At 32.7% G+C, this 16,049-nt stretch overlaps 1 protein-coding gene and 1 long non-coding RNA gene across 3 annotated transcripts in view; one reads left to right on the forward strand and one right to left on the reverse strand.

Moving 5' to 3' along the window:
- LOC142875556 (uncharacterized) overlaps nt 1-10,154 on the forward strand; it is a 93,858-nt gene extending 83,704 nt beyond the window's left edge. The window contains exons 2-3 of the long non-coding RNA XR_012922908.1: nt 846-883; nt 9,954-10,154. This is a non-coding gene — a long non-coding RNA (uncharacterized LOC142875556). The remainder of the gene's footprint in view (nt 1-845; nt 884-9,953) is intronic.
- Nucleotides 1-16,049, reverse strand: part of ADK (adenosine kinase) — a 519,384-nt gene that overhangs the window by 188,542 nt on the left and 314,793 nt on the right. The window lies entirely within an intron of this gene.

The raw sequence follows: 16,049 nt of genomic DNA on the forward strand, positions 1-16,049 counted from the left end.
AATCCTAGCTCTTGGGAGGCCGAGGCGGGTGGATTGCTCAAGGTCAGGAGTTCAAAACCAGCCTGAGCAAGAGCGAGACCCCGTCTCTACTATAAATACAAAGAAATTAATTGGCCAACTGATATATATATAAAAAATTAGCCGGGCATGGTGGCGCATGCCTGTAGTCCCAGCTACTCGGGAGGCTGAGGCAGAAGGATCACTTAAGCCCAGGAGTTTGAGGTTGCTGTGAGCTAGGCTGACGCCACGGCACTCACTCTAGCCTGGACAACAAAGCGAGACTCTGTCTCAAAAAAAATAAAAAATAAAAAAAAAATAAAAAAAAAAAGGCCGGGCGCAGTGGCTCACGCCTGTAATCCTAGCTCTCTGGGAGGCTGAGGCGGGCGGATTGCTCAAGGTCAGGAGTTCAAAACCAGCCTGAGCAAGAGCGAGACCCCGTCTCTACTATAAATAGAGAGAAATTAATTGGCCAACTGATATATATATATAAAATTAGCCGGGCATGGTGGCGCATGCCTGTAGTCCCAGCTACTCGGGAGGCTGAGGCAGAAGGATCGCTCGAGCCCAGGAGTTTGAGGTTGCTGTGAGCTAGGCTGACGCCACGGCACTCACTCTAGCCTGGACAACAAAGCGAGACTCTGTCTCAAAAAAAAAAAAAAAAAAAAGAAAAAGAAAAGGTGTATGTATAAAGGTAAGAACTAAAACAAAAATACAAACTTTCTTCAATATATATGCAAAGAAATTTAATTTAAAAGCAAAAATGTGATTTTCATAGCCAGACTCAATGAATGAAGTGAGTGATCTTAATTCAAAAAGTCATTTCTCTTCTCTTTATTTGCTTGCAGGCCCAGCAAATAACGAACATCACTGTTTCTGGCAAATAGTAAGTAATTAATAAATGTTTATGAAAATGAGATAAAATTTTTCAGCCTATTGTTAATAGTTTGCCATTATTTTAATGTAGAAATGCTGATACTAGTAATGCTAGTAATCATACTTTTGTTCTGGTCAAAGGGAATACTACCTTAGTTCACAAAATATTATTGATTCCTAAATCCTTATTTAAATGGGTTAGATCATATAAAAGTAAGAGATTAAGGACAACTTCATTATAGGTTTCTAAATACTCATAGATTATAATGATAGATAATTGAATGATGTGGAGTTGGTTTTCAGATAGCATTGAAGTATAAATATTTCAGCATATTCTCCTCTAAAAAGTCATCTGAAAAAAATAATGAGAAATTAAAACCAAACTCCTTTGTAAATAAAACTAAAAGATACTGACCATCCTGGATTACGGTATTTGAAGGCAGAAAGTCCGTGGAGAAGAGGTTCACTAGATTAGTAGAGAGAAAAAAGATAAAATATAATATAAATGTCTACAAGGAGACTCCAAGAAACACCAAGTTGATTCATCCCAAACATTCTGGAAAATTCAGAAAATGGTGGTACCAGATATCTAGTGGGGCTGAAAATAGGGGAGATGATAAGAGTTGAACTTTTAGATCCCATTCCCACTCCATATAGCCTTTCCCTACCTCTATGGGATAATGGAGGAAGGGGAGGCTAGTGAAGAACTAGAAAGGCTTCAGATTCAGGAACTACAAGAACAAAGGAAGATAGAGTTGAGGGTGAAGTGCTGGACTAAGAACAAGCTAGGGTGGTTTTCTGAAAATGTACATACCAAAGAGTCAGCCCCTCAGACCCTTTTCCTACCAGTATTCATATATAAATTATCTCCCTTATGAAAAAGCTGTCTTTTATTCAACCCTAAGAAGGTAAAAAAGTCTCATCTTGTACTAGTCTATTCAAGTACAACCTTCTTAAATATAAATGGAAAACCAGTATTACTAGACATTTGAGAAAAGTATCCAAAAAATCTGAAGATATAAAAAAGGAATTCCAATGAAATAGACAAAAAATGAGAAAAGTAGAGGATCAATCCAGGAAGTCAAATTTCAATTAAAGAATTCACTAGAACTGACTTACTATCTAGATTTATAGGGACACAATGAATGAATGACAAGAAACCTACACCATTATTATTTATCATGAAATTTTAGAAAACAAGAGATAAAGATAGATTACAAATGCTTTTAGATAAAAAGCAGATCACATACAAAGGTTTACGAACAAAAAGAATGAAATCAGACTTCTCAAAAACATATGAGGCTAAAATATAATAGAGCAATGGTTTCAAGATTCTAAAGAAAATAAAATTTTCTTTCTAAAATTCCATATATAGCTAAACTATTAATCCAGAGTGAGAGTGAATGGAGATACTTTGAGACATATTAGGCCTCAAAGTATGTATCTCCCTTATATTCATTCTCAGAAAGTTAATGAAGGCTGACAGCGATGAAGAGTTTAAGGAAGAATGTATGGACTCCGGAAACTCAGGATTTAATATATATCAGAGGTGAAGGGAATTCAGGATGATGGTGAAGGGATGTCCCAGGTAAACGCTTAGAGCAGAAAAACAAAAGGGCTTAGAAGCAAGGTCTTCAAGCCAAACAAACAAACAAAAATTCTAGTGATATAGGTTTAACTGATAACTGGTAGGTTTAACTCTGCACAAAATAAATGTAAGAAGCTATTGGAAGGTATGGGTGTAGAAGGAGCGATAGGCGTAAGAAATCTAAGAAAATAAAAAGAATTCTAAACTCCAGGAGAAACTAAAAGTTGTTAAGACATTATAGAATATAATTTGTTTCAATGAATAATAAATATATAATGAATAATAAATATATAGATATAATAATATTTATGCTACAAATTGATTTAGCCAAAAACCCTATTTGAGAATTGGAGTAGAAGAGAGGGCAGGATGTATGTGTATAAGAGATTTAAATGTTCATCTTATCATAGTAATGAGTCAGTAAGTATGTAATATCTAAATAGATTAGGAGGTAAATAATAGAAGAAATAGCTAAAAGGGTTGTTAGGGAATGGGGTACTGATGTTTTCCATTGTATATACCCTTAAGCACAAAATGAGTTAATTATGTACATATATTATTTTAAAATATTAATTTAAGGAATTTTTCAGAATGAAAATAACCATAAATAATTCCATTTCATCATTCAATGCACTGGATCAAAATTTAATTTACTATGTCTCTATGTTTCTCTCCTATTTAATGACTACATTACAAGAATTTTAAATACTGCATACCATGTGAAGTATACTGCAAATACATATTCCACATTAAATAACCAAAGAATGTCTCAGGTAAAAATAATACCAATAATAATAAAATACATACATGACAGCTATTAAGTCATCTCCCTTCTGACCAAAGGTAAAATAAACATTCATAGTGGGTAGACATAAAATATTTGATATTTTAACATTTCCTATGACCTTTCAAAGATCTTTAAAAATATCTAATTCTTTACCTGTCAAGTAGGTACTATCATAATAAAAATGATAATAACTAATGTTTCTGAGAGCTTACTATATACCAAGAATTGCCCTAAATCAATGTATTATCTTATACACTACATGATTTGGGCATCATTATCCTCATTTTACATTAATTAGGTTCATTTTACAGATCTAAAAATTGAGGCTGAAAGCCAGCTAACCAATGCATAAAAAATGACAAAATGAAGAAAAAAATCACTATTTGGCAACCTCCATAGTTATAATTATTTCCAGCAAGAATTAACAATGGATGTCCAAACTAGGATGAAAATGCGCGATGAGAAATAGGATATTTACATAGTGTCAAAGTACGTTCCCCAAACATATTCATTATAGAGGGAAAATGGTAACTTTATGGTAGAAAAATTTGAATAATCATCTTATGATCAAAGCTAACATCATTACCAACAGTATGAAATAATCTTATGTATCTCCTGATATATTACATGAAAGACACATCATAGCCATGGTATTCTACCAAAAACGTATAACCCAAATCTAATCATGAGGAAATTTAAAACATTTAAATTAAGGTATATTCTACAAAATAAATAGCCTGTACTTTTCAAAATATCAAAGTTATCAAAAACAAAGTAAGTCAAGATTAAAAAACACTAAACAGGCATGACAACTAAATATAACAAGTGATCTTGTATTGAATCTAAGAATAATATCATTTAATTTTTCTTGTGCTATGCAGGACATTAGTGGCATAACTGAAAAGATTTGAATAAGGTCTCTAGATAAGACTAATATCTTGTCAATGTTAATTTCCTATTTTTGATAATGATACTGTGGTTATTATAATAAAATATCCATTTTTCATAACTACACCTGAAGTACTTAGGGATCAAAGAGGCATTATTTCTGCAACTTACTCTCAAGTGGTTTAAGAAAAAAAACTACTCATGCATATACAGAGATCTCAATGATAAATCAAATATAAAATATTAACATATGGGAATTCAATGAACTATTTGTGCAATATTTCTAAAGGTATAAAATTATTTCAAAATTAAAATTAAAAATATAAAACATCTTTGAGGCTTGTCTTGGGTAAACTCAAAAGGTAAAGTATAGAACTGAGAGTCATATTAATTTTCCCCTTAACCACAATAATACTACAATTTAGAGTTTCAATGGGAAAACACACACACACACACATTGAAAGAACTCAAATAAGATAATCTACATCCCGTAGTTATCTACTTAGTTACCAAAGATAAGTTGAAAATAAAAGGTCATTCATCAAATTATTGGTAAGAAAAATCAAAATACAGTCAATTATTATAAAGCCATAAGATTTAGCTTGTCTTCTATTGGTTTATGCCACAAATCACAACTTTCTTTAAAATACAGACTATATAGGGTAAAAAACCAAGAGGTCAAGTATTTTAAAGCAAATCTTTCAGTAGAAAACTCCAAGTTCAAGCCAGCTTAGGCAATATAGTGAGACATCTTCTCTTAAAAAAAGATAAAATACATTTTAAGGAAATGGGATGCACTGAGTAAATACATTTTATTTACACAACAAACACTCCTTGAGTATCTTCTATCTATAAGGCACTGTAAAAAAAAAGGCAATGTATGATCTTTAAGGAAAAATAGCGTACATGGTAAAGAGTGTTTTTTTCCTTCCATTTTAATCTGATTTAGCATTTAATATTTAATTGACAAATGCTTGTATATTATTAAAATCTTACTATTAGAATTCTACAAGGCTATTATTTTGGGTGACTAATTAATGTATCTTTTCTTTTTAGAATAAAAAGATATTCCTTTCCATAGAGAAGTACATATTAATAATTCTTCCTATAAATAACAAGTAAAAATTAAAATAATCACAAATCTATGAGTGTAAATCTGATCAAACACCTGGTATTTAAATATGTACCTATCTTCATCCTGGGAAGCTATCTGTTGAGTTACTACAGGAAAGAAAGTCAATAGAAAATTTCAAGCTAGAAGAGGCTTTTGGGAACATCTTATTCAATCCTACCAGGAAAAGACTAAGACAAAGATCAACTATAACTGATTTATCCAAGGATAAAAATAAAAAACAAACCCAAAAAACTTTATTATCAGACAGAAATGAATGGTGTGGAAGTCTTTTGGACTTTGGGCCAATTTCAGTTAGGATACATAGGCTGAAACAGGATCAAAATTTTTCTCTTATTTATTAGCACTATGGAAATAACTGTAACTATAAATAAATTAGGCTTCACAACTTTGTTCTACTTGTAACAGTATATTCTGGGAGAACATACACTGCATAGGGATATAGTATCTCTTGTACACTTTAGATATAGAGAAGGCAAAAAGACAAAAAGACTGCATTTTTAACTATAATTTCTTCTGTATAATTAAATTTGTGGCTGTTGGTAAATCTCTGGCAATAGTTTGTGGGTTAACATAGTTCTATACTATCATTAATTGCATAATACATACCATATGTTGAACCTATTCGAAGTTAGCATATAGGTATTTTTTACAAAAAGACATTGACAAAAATCAATATTGTAATGAATGCATAAAGAAGTTTTTATTTCTTCAAACATTTTTATCTAATTTGGAAAATCTTTTCTAAAACATTTTAAAAACATGGTTATTTTCTTCCTTATTGAAATTCAGATGCCATGGATTTGGAAAGGAGGAATAAAGGGAAACAAAAGAATTTTAAAGTCTATAGATAAGGACTGGCACCATGATTCATTTTCAGAAATATTGGTTAAATGCTCTTGCTCTAATGCATTAAAAAATATGGGCTCAAACATTATTAAAGATAAAATTGATGTGGGCTATTTATGATTTTTAAAAGTCATAAAAACTCAAATTATTTTATATGATTAAAAAAAAATCTCTTAAGCGAGCATTCCAAAACCCATTATATTATTCTTACTTACACAAGACTTTTTTTTCCCCTAACATTTGGTAGTTACAGTGAATTAGATATAATAATGTATTTTAGATCTAAAAAAAATCTCTGCATGCCATTTTAACTTGAGAAAATGGAAATTGGTTTAATTTTGTGCGTTACCATTTAGTAGTTTTGCATAGAATTTAAGTAGAGCCATCATACTGTGATCCAGTTGGAATAGTCAAAAAATTATCCCATTTTGCTTTGTGTCTGGCACAATAATAGCAGCATTTTCAGGACTAGGTATATCCCTGTTTCAAAGTATGCCTTAAGAAATAGAATGCTACCAAAAACAGAATGCAGAGGGAAATGAATTCTTAAGATCAAAATCTAATTGTAATCTAAACATTTCAAAAAACTTTTCCTCACATATGCACAGAGAGAGTGAGAGAGACAGAGACAGAGGGCTGAAGGTCTAGTCCACTCATGTACTACATGTATCTGTACCCTTGTTTAAGTCATTAAGTCCTTGTCCTGAGCTGGGAATGTCTCCTTTCCTTACTTCTCTAAGCTCTATCCAAAAATATACGACCTTCCTTTATTTATCCCAATTTGCCCAATTTCTCTGGGTAGTATTATTATAACATTTATCATAAAAAAACTCTCTGCCAGGTATATTCTTACGTATCTTGAGCTGAAATCTTCCTTTTTACGTTGTAGAACTGACTGAAAAGATGACTAAGCATAAGTAAAATGTTTCATATGAAATTTCTTTTCATATAAAATGCATAATTATCATGTCTATAAGTCAAACTATTACAGTGAACTCCTCAGTGGCTATCATGTCTTATATTATTACTCATCTTTCCTCAGTGAAGATCCAAATGCTAGTATCAGTAGTAGTAATAACAATAACAGTAGCAGCTATGATTTTTAGAACATTATTATGTACCAGGCTCTTTCCTAAGTGTTCCAAATATATGAACTCAATCATCACTAAAACCTTAAAATATAGTTATGTACTATTTTTATCCTGGTTGATGTTTGAGGAGACTGAGGTATAGATATGTGAAATGACATGTCTGAGATCACACAGCTGGTAAGTGATGGAATCAGAGTTTGGATCTGGACAATCTTACTAGAGAACCTCTAAGATTAGCTAATCAATCTCAGTACCTAAATATTCAATACAGACTTGTTGAACAAAGCTAAACACAAAATCCCAGATAGATCAATTAAATGTCTTTAATGTTTTAAAAATCCAGTTTTCATTAGTATTTAGAAATGAAATGGAAAAAAATAATTTAGATGCCTCCATTTCTGATTTGAAATTTAGAAAATTTTTTATTATGAAGGGGAAAAAACCCTGCCATTTAAATAAATAATATTTTCTGAAAAAATAACTCATTGAAAGTTATAAAAAGTATATTTACAATATTAATTAATTATTATTACCATACTTTTAAAATGTTTTTCTCTGTAGGTTTTTCTTCAACTTTTTTCCTTGAGACAGGGTCTTGCTCTGTTGCCCAGGCTAGAGCCCAGTGGGATCTTCATAGATTATTACAACCTCAAACTCCTGTGCTCAAGTGATCCTCCTGCCTCGGCCTCCCAAATAGCTGGGATTACAGGTATACACCACCATGCACGACTAATTTTTCTATTTTTTTATAGAGACAGGGTCTCACTATATTGGTTAGGCTGGCCTTGAACTCCTGGCCTCAAGCAATCCTCCTTCAGCCTCCCAAAGTGCTAGGATTACAGGTGTGAACCACCATGCCAGGTCCAACTTTTCATTCTGAAAAATACCAAACCTACAGAAAAAATTGAGAGAATGGTACAATGAACACTCTTAGACCATTTACTTACATTTATGAATTGTAACATGTTCTGTACATACATACACTCACCAACACACACATGCACAGGTCTTTTTTCTCCCTGAACCACTGGAAAATAAGTTGTAGACATCATGATCCTATAATATTATATTCAGTATGTATCTCATAAGACCAAGAAAATTTTCCTATATAAGCAGAAAATATGACAGTGACAATATAATAATATTATCTAATGTATGGTCCATATCTAAAAATTTCATATATCTTAAAAATGCTCTTTCTAGCTAGTTCCTTTCTTCCATTTAAAAATTGTGGATGCAGTGCCAATTAAAGGTCTAGTATTACATTTGTTTGTCAAGTCTCTTTAGTTTTCCTTAATCTAAAGCAGTCTCCTCCCACCCTCCCAACTACATCTTTTATGACAATGGTATTTTTAAAGAGTCCAGGACATTGTCTTATAGAAATGTTCTGCAGTGAAGATTTGTCTGATATTTTCCTTATGATTAGATTCAGGTTAAGTATCTGAAGCGAGAATGTATACAATGTTTTGTACTTTTCTTTGTATTCCATTGGGAGACACATTAAGTCATTTTAGTTAGGATGCTATATTGAATCACTTGGTGAGGATACATTATGTCTCCTTAAATGATTAAATGTAATGACTATAAGTTTTGGTTGGCTAAAATATATGATTTTCAGATAAGCCAAATAGTATGTTGAATGTAAAAGATAATTATGTGGGCTTTAATATGTTCTTTTTAACTATGCTAATATTTTTTCTAATTTTCTACTGGCATTTCCCTTATTTTCATTATTTAAAGCCCGATACTTCACAGCTTGGGATAATACAATACTATGAGGTCTTTCCCAAAAGCTCTGATGGAAAGTAATCATATTATATTTTGAAGGAAGATATGTGGCTTAATTGTCCTATATTTAATGTGGTATTTATGAATAAGTTTAAAAAGATAGTAGGAATTTCCTACAGGTCATACAACTTTAGGATCTTGAGGAAAATATTACTAAATTAGTTTTCAAAATAAGATAGGTTAAAAAATAACAATAGCCAAAAATTAAACTAGTTTAATCTGCCATCTTCATCCCAGTTTTAAAGTGCCCAGAAAAGAAGCAAAATGAACTATTTCATAAAATATTATAAATACTAAAGATTAAGACTGTAACTCATTTTAATAATTTAAAATTTTTTCTATATGATAAAAAAATTTTAATGTAAGTACTATATTTTCTTTTTTTCCCTATCATTCATTCTGAAACAAAATCACCAATCCATATAAGAACAAAATTCTTAACAGCAAATATTATGAGCATGTACAAAAAATAGGTTCTAATCACTTAGTTTAATTACAAGGCTTATTGTAAAATATTTATAGCTAACCTTTTTCTACATTTAACTGCATTATTTTAAAGAATATTAATGATTTGAAGAGCTTTTAATTTCTCATAAAGATATGATAACCAGTGTTTACAAGACCATTTTATGAACACAGGGCAACAACAGGGCTCTTCCAGTTCACAAAAACTAATTATGACTAGGAAGCCACTCTGAAGGAGTTGCACATAATCAAAAAAGATCTAATGGCAACCACTACAAAGGACACAGTTTGATAAGCTTAAATATAATACACAGTACATACAGATCTGTGAAACATTAATTCTTATCAAGAATAAAAAGTAGTAAGTTTTGAGTTCCTGAGAAACATAATAACAAATTCCCATCATCAAGGGCATAACATGTGCTAGCCAGAGTATACCTGTTATTTCTAATTCTCACCATAATCTTGAGGTATTATTATCTCATGTTACAGATAAAGAAAGTAAGAAGCAGAATGGTTCAATAACTGCCCTGAAATATCCAGTAAGTACCTGACAGAACTGGGACTCAAACTCACATCTGGGTCATTATTTGGGTCAAACGCACATTATGGCTTGAGAGACCACAATCATCCACATCACTCTGCCTCTAAAGAAAATAGGTTTTGACTAAAAATTATATACATATTCATGATAAAAGTTTAAACATTTACTGAAAACAACATATGTTTAAAACATCTATCATTTTTTTTTTTTTTTTTTTTTGAGACAGAGTCTCACTTTGTTGCCTAGGCTAGAGTGAGTGCCGTGGCGTCAGCCTAGCTCACAGCAACCTCAGACTCCTGGGCTCAAGCGATCCTTCTGTCTCAGCCTCCCAAGTAGCTGGGACTACAGGCATGCGCCACCATGCCCGGCTAATTTTTTCTATATATATTAGTTGGCCAATTAGTTTCTTTCTATTTATAGTAGAGACGGGGTCTCGCTCTTGCTCAGGCTGGTTTTGAACTCCCGACCTCGAGCAATCCGCCCGCCTCGGCCTCCCAGAGAGCTAGGATTACAGGCGTGAGCCACCGCGCCCGGCCATAAAACATCTATCATTAGCTTCAACACACTAATCAAAACGGAAGACCGTATCTGTTGGTGTGTTTCTGGATCTCCTGTTCTGTTCCATTATTTATCATTGCACAAATGTCGCAATGTCTTTACAACTATGTAAAAAGACTCAATATCCAGTAAATTGAATTCTCCCATCTTGATTGTCTTCAAGAGGGTCTTGGTACTATTTACCTTTTGAATTTTGAAAAAAATTCACTCATCAATTTATACACATACACACCCCTACTTGTTAGGATTTTAATTAGGATTACACTGAATTTATAAATTTAAGAACTGACAATATTTAGTCTTTATGATATTGAGTCTTCTAATCAACAAACATTTTTAAAATACATCTCCATTTATTTAGGTTTTTCTTTAACTTCTCTCCATTATGTTTATAATAATCTGTATAGAGGGCTTGTCCATGGTTTGTTAGATTAAGTTCTAGATACCAGATATAATTAGTGTCTAAAAGAAACAAAATTTTCTGGATAGCAGGGAATTCATATTTTTAACTTTAATAATAAATGTGAAAGTGTTGTGCGAAGTGTGTAAGAGTTATTCGTTCTAATCTTAGGCAGCATTCAAAATTGTTAAACTTTAAATTTTTTGTCAACTGGTATAAAATGACATCTCCCTGTGGATTTCATATACATTTCCCTGATTAATAATGAGGTAAAACAACTTTTCATTCCTTCACAAGACATGTGATTTTCTTCTAATTTAAATCTTCTGTTGGTCTCTTTGACTATTTTTCTCCTGAACCACTGGAAAATAAGTGGTTCATATTGATTTCTAGGAATTTTTTTCATATTGATTTCTAGGAATTTTTTTTATACGATAGATACTAATTCTTTTCTGGTTACTTGTGTTGTGCATATCTTCTATTAAGAGGCTTGCCTTTTTGTCTTTTAAGGGTGTCTTTTGGTGAACAAAGGTTCTTAATTTTAATGTGGTGCAATCTATTAGTCTTTGCGCCTTTATGCTTCTGTGTCTTGCTCAAGAAATTTTTCCTTATCCCAAAGGTCATACAGATATTCTTCAAAGTTACCTTCTAGAAGCTGTCATTTTAACTTTCATATTTAGATCTACAATCTGCCTGAAATTGATTTTTGCATACAGTGTAAAACGGAAATTTGATTTCTTTTTTCTTTATATGAAAAAGTAATTATTCCAGCACCATTTATTGAATAATAAACCATTTCCTTGCTGAGCTGCAATGCCAGCTCTTCCATAAATCAAGTTACTGCATATGAGGTATGCAGAACCTCTGTCTCTGTCCTCCCTTATTCCATTGGTCTATCACTGTGTGAATAATACATTGCTTAATCACAAAATCACAGAACACTTGGATATATGATAGGATACATCCTACTTCCCTTTTCATTATTCTTGCCTTTTTGCTGTTCCATGGAAACTATGGCAAAATTTCACAAAACTAGTTTGCATTTTGACTGGAATGGCATTGATTTTATGGGTAAACTGTAGGAATAGCTGACTTTTATGGTTTTTTTTGAGATACAGTCTTACTCTGTTGCTTAGGGTAGAGTGCAGTGGCATTATCATAGTTCACTGCAATCTTAAACTCCTGTAGCAACCTCCTGCCTCAGCCTACCTAATAGTTAGGACTAGAGGCACACACCACGATGCCTGGCTAATTTTTCTATTTTTAGTAGAGACAGAGTCTCATTCTTGCTCAGGTTGGTCTTGAATTCATGAGCTCAAGCAATCCTCTCCCCTCAGCCTCCCAGAGCGCTAGGAGCACCTGGCTGAGAACTGACATTTTTAAGGACATTAAATTTTTAAATTTATGAACATGGTACAAGACTGACATTTTAAATATTACACTTAAATTTAATAACCAAAAAGAAGGCTATTTCTTTAATAGTTGAAAGTGAATGAAAACTATGGTGAATCTTCCCTAATGTCACTAAGGGTTAAGGAAAAGGAAATGTGATATAAGGTACTTGATGAGTGGTAAGAAAAGACAGTTACAAGAATGGATTAATAAAATGTGGTATATGTACACCATGGAGTACTATTCAGCTCTAAGAAACAATGGTGATATAGCATACCTTATATTTTCCTGGTTAGAGCTGGAACCCATACTACTAAGTGAAGTATCCCAAGAATGGAAAAACAAGCACCAGATATATTCTCCAGCAAACTGGTATTAACTGAGTAGCACCTAAGTGGACACATAGGTGCTACAGTAATAGGGTATTGGGCAGGTGGGAGGGGGGAGGGGGGCGGGTATATACATACATAGTGAGTGAGATGTGCACCATCTGGGGGATGGTCATGATGGAGACTCAGACTTTTGGGGGGAGGGGGGAAATGGGCATTTATTGAAACCTTAAAATCTGTACCCCCATAATATACCAAAATAAAAAAAATAATTAAAAAAAAAAAAAAGAAAAGACAGTTACTTACTATTTGTATCCTGCTGAGTTCAGACCATTAAATGAACTGGTGTAACTGTATCATAAAGTAAATTCTTGGTAGTAAGAAACACATCTGCAACTATCTCTTATTTGAACGTCTTACAAAAAAGTTTGTGTAGAAAAACATGTTATCCAAAGATGAAAAATGAAAAAGGAACCAATATAGAATTTGTACAAAAGAAAAAAATAACTGGCAAAATAAATGACACATAAAAGACATTTAACAGAAATACACAGTAACAGAACAAATAAGAACTATAACCAAATGTATTGACAAAATTCATGAAGCAGTGATCCCTATTAAGGAGAGATACTAAAATATGGAGAAGTTATGATTAAAGATATTAACAGATGGTGAAATATAAACTGACTGGGCTTAAAAGAGTATAAGGAAAAATAAAACCATCACAGAAACGGAGAAAAGACACTGATAAGAATATAGAAAATGAAATGGAGATCAGAATTGGGTAAGTAAAATGAAATGGGAACTAATAAAACCAATAGAATAAAGAGGTAAAAGCAGAAACAAGAGGAAAAGTGCATGTATGGCAACACAAATGATGTAATGGAGTAATAAAGCTGTAGCACATAAAAGCAGTTAAAAATCTATTTGGGGATAACAGCAATTATCTGAAACCAAATTTCTCTTCAGATCCTCTCAATAAGCCACAAGAAGCAAAAATAAAACAACACATGACTATGGTTTCAACATTAATAGGATGCAGAATTCACGGAAGAAATGTAATAAAAAGAAAACTATCCCTGAAATAAATTACTAAGTGCCCAAGGCAGAATACATTCATTCAAATGAAAATCAAATTGGAGAGATGAAGGCAAACAATAAAGAACATGAAAATGAGATGAGATTGCTTCTTGGTCTTTTGGCTAAGATCAAATGAGGTAAGAAAGAACCAAAAAGGGTTAGAGAGAAAGTGGATGAAATGGAAGTTAGACAAAGAAGATCCAACATATACACAATTAGAACCATTGAAAAAGAAAAAGAAAACAATGAAATATAAGTAACATTTAAAATATAATCTAAGAAAACTTTCCAGAAATAGAAGACAATTTAAATCTACATATTTAAAGGATTTACTGCATATCTGGGAAAACTGATGCCAAAAAATCAAATCTAAGATATATCTTGGTAAAATTATTTTAATGATAAAGAAATTATTCCCAGCCTTCCAGGCAAAAAGATAAAATTACAAACAAGGGTAAGAAAATTAGGCTGGCATTATACGGGGTCTTCTCTGGTTCCATACAAAGCATAAAATAATTTTTTCTATATCTGTGAAAAATGATGATGGTATTTTCATAGGGGATGCATTGACTATGTAGATCACTTTGAGTAGTACAGATACTTTAACAATGTTGATTCTGCTGACTCACAAGCATTGCATGGTTTTCCACCTGTTTATGTCCTTTGTTATTTCCTCCCTCAGTGTTTCATAGTTCTCCCTGTAGAGGTCTTTTACCTCCTTAGTTAAATATATTCCTAGGTACTTCATTTTCTTTGTTGCTATTGTGAAGGGAATTGAGTCTTTGATTTGGTTCTCAGTTTGACTGTTATTGGCATATATGAATGCCTCTGATTTGTGTCTATTGATTTTGTATCCTGAGACTTTCAAGGAGTCTCTTGGTTGAATCCTTGGGGTTTTCTAGATATAATATCATATCATTGGCAAAAAGTGAGAATTTGATCTCTTCTGCCTCCATTTGGATACCCTTAATTCTGCTCTCTTGTCTGATTGCAAGGACTTCCAGCACTATGTTGAATAGAAGTGGAGATAGTGGGCAACCTTGCCTTATTCCAGTTCTAAGTGGGAATGCTTTCAATTTTTCCCCATTAGACTTCTCAAGAGCAATATACAAAGCAAGTCAATAGCAGAACATTATTTCCATGAAATAAAGTCAAAGATTTTATATCCAGCCAAGTATCAAAGTTATAGAAAAAAGAAAACACAGGGAATACTGTTCACACATGCCTTTCACGAGAAATATATTAGAAGACAAACTTACTCTAAGCATGAGATTATTGGGGAAAGACTCACATAGGATTGTTAGTGAGCATTACTATATTTAATAATAGAATTATAATTATAAATTGATAGGATAGAAAGAACAGTTTGTAGACATTACATATTCTGACAAAGTAGAAATAATGTAATTTAAAAACTGAGAATGGAGAGAGAAAAACACACAAAAAAATCACTGCTTTACAGATAGATCAAAGGATACCATTTAAAATTGTTAGACGTGGCTGGGCGTGGTGGCTCACGCCTGTAATCCCAGCACTCTGGGAGGCCGAGGCGGGCAGATCGCTCAAGGTCAGGGGTTCGAAACCAGCCTGAGCAAGAGCAAGACCCAGTCTCTACTAAAAATAGAAAGAAATTTAGTCAAAGCAGAAGTCTAATATAAAAAAAAATAGAAAGAAATTAATTGGTCAACTAAAAATACACAGAAAAAATTAGCTGGGCATAGTGGTACATGCCTGTAGTCCCAGCTACTTGGGAGGCTGAGGTAGTAGGATTGTTTGAGCCCATGAGTTTAAGGTTGCTGTGAGCTAGGCTGACACCACAGCACTCTAGCCTGGGCAACAGAGTGAGACTCTGTCTCAAAAAAAAGAAAACAATAAAATTGATAGACTTATAGTAAAATGTTATAAGAAAAAAGGAAGCTGTGTGTTGTGGCTCATGCCTATAATCACAGCTGCTCAGGAGGCTCAGGCGGGAGGATTGCTTGAGGCCAGAAAATTGAGACAAGTGCCTGGACAACAGAGCAACACTTTGTCTCTTAAAAAAAAAAAAAAAAAAGGCAGGGGGATTAAGGCCACTATAAAAGGTATATACATTTTTAAAAGATGACAACAACTAGAAAAGAAATATAAACCTTCCAAAATGTCAAAATAAAAAAATCTAAAAACGGCAAAGAGAATACACCATAGTATACATAATACGTTCAGTAATTGTAACATAGAATAACATGACATGTGTCAACAGCTAAACTTTTAGGATAAAAGCATATTCTAATTGCCTCAAGAAGTGA

Source organism: Microcebus murinus, chromosome 14 (assembly GCF_040939455.1).
Source record: "Microcebus murinus isolate Inina chromosome 14, M.murinus_Inina_mat1.0, whole genome shotgun sequence".
Taxonomy (NCBI): Eukaryota; Metazoa; Chordata; class Mammalia; order Primates; family Cheirogaleidae; genus Microcebus; species Microcebus murinus.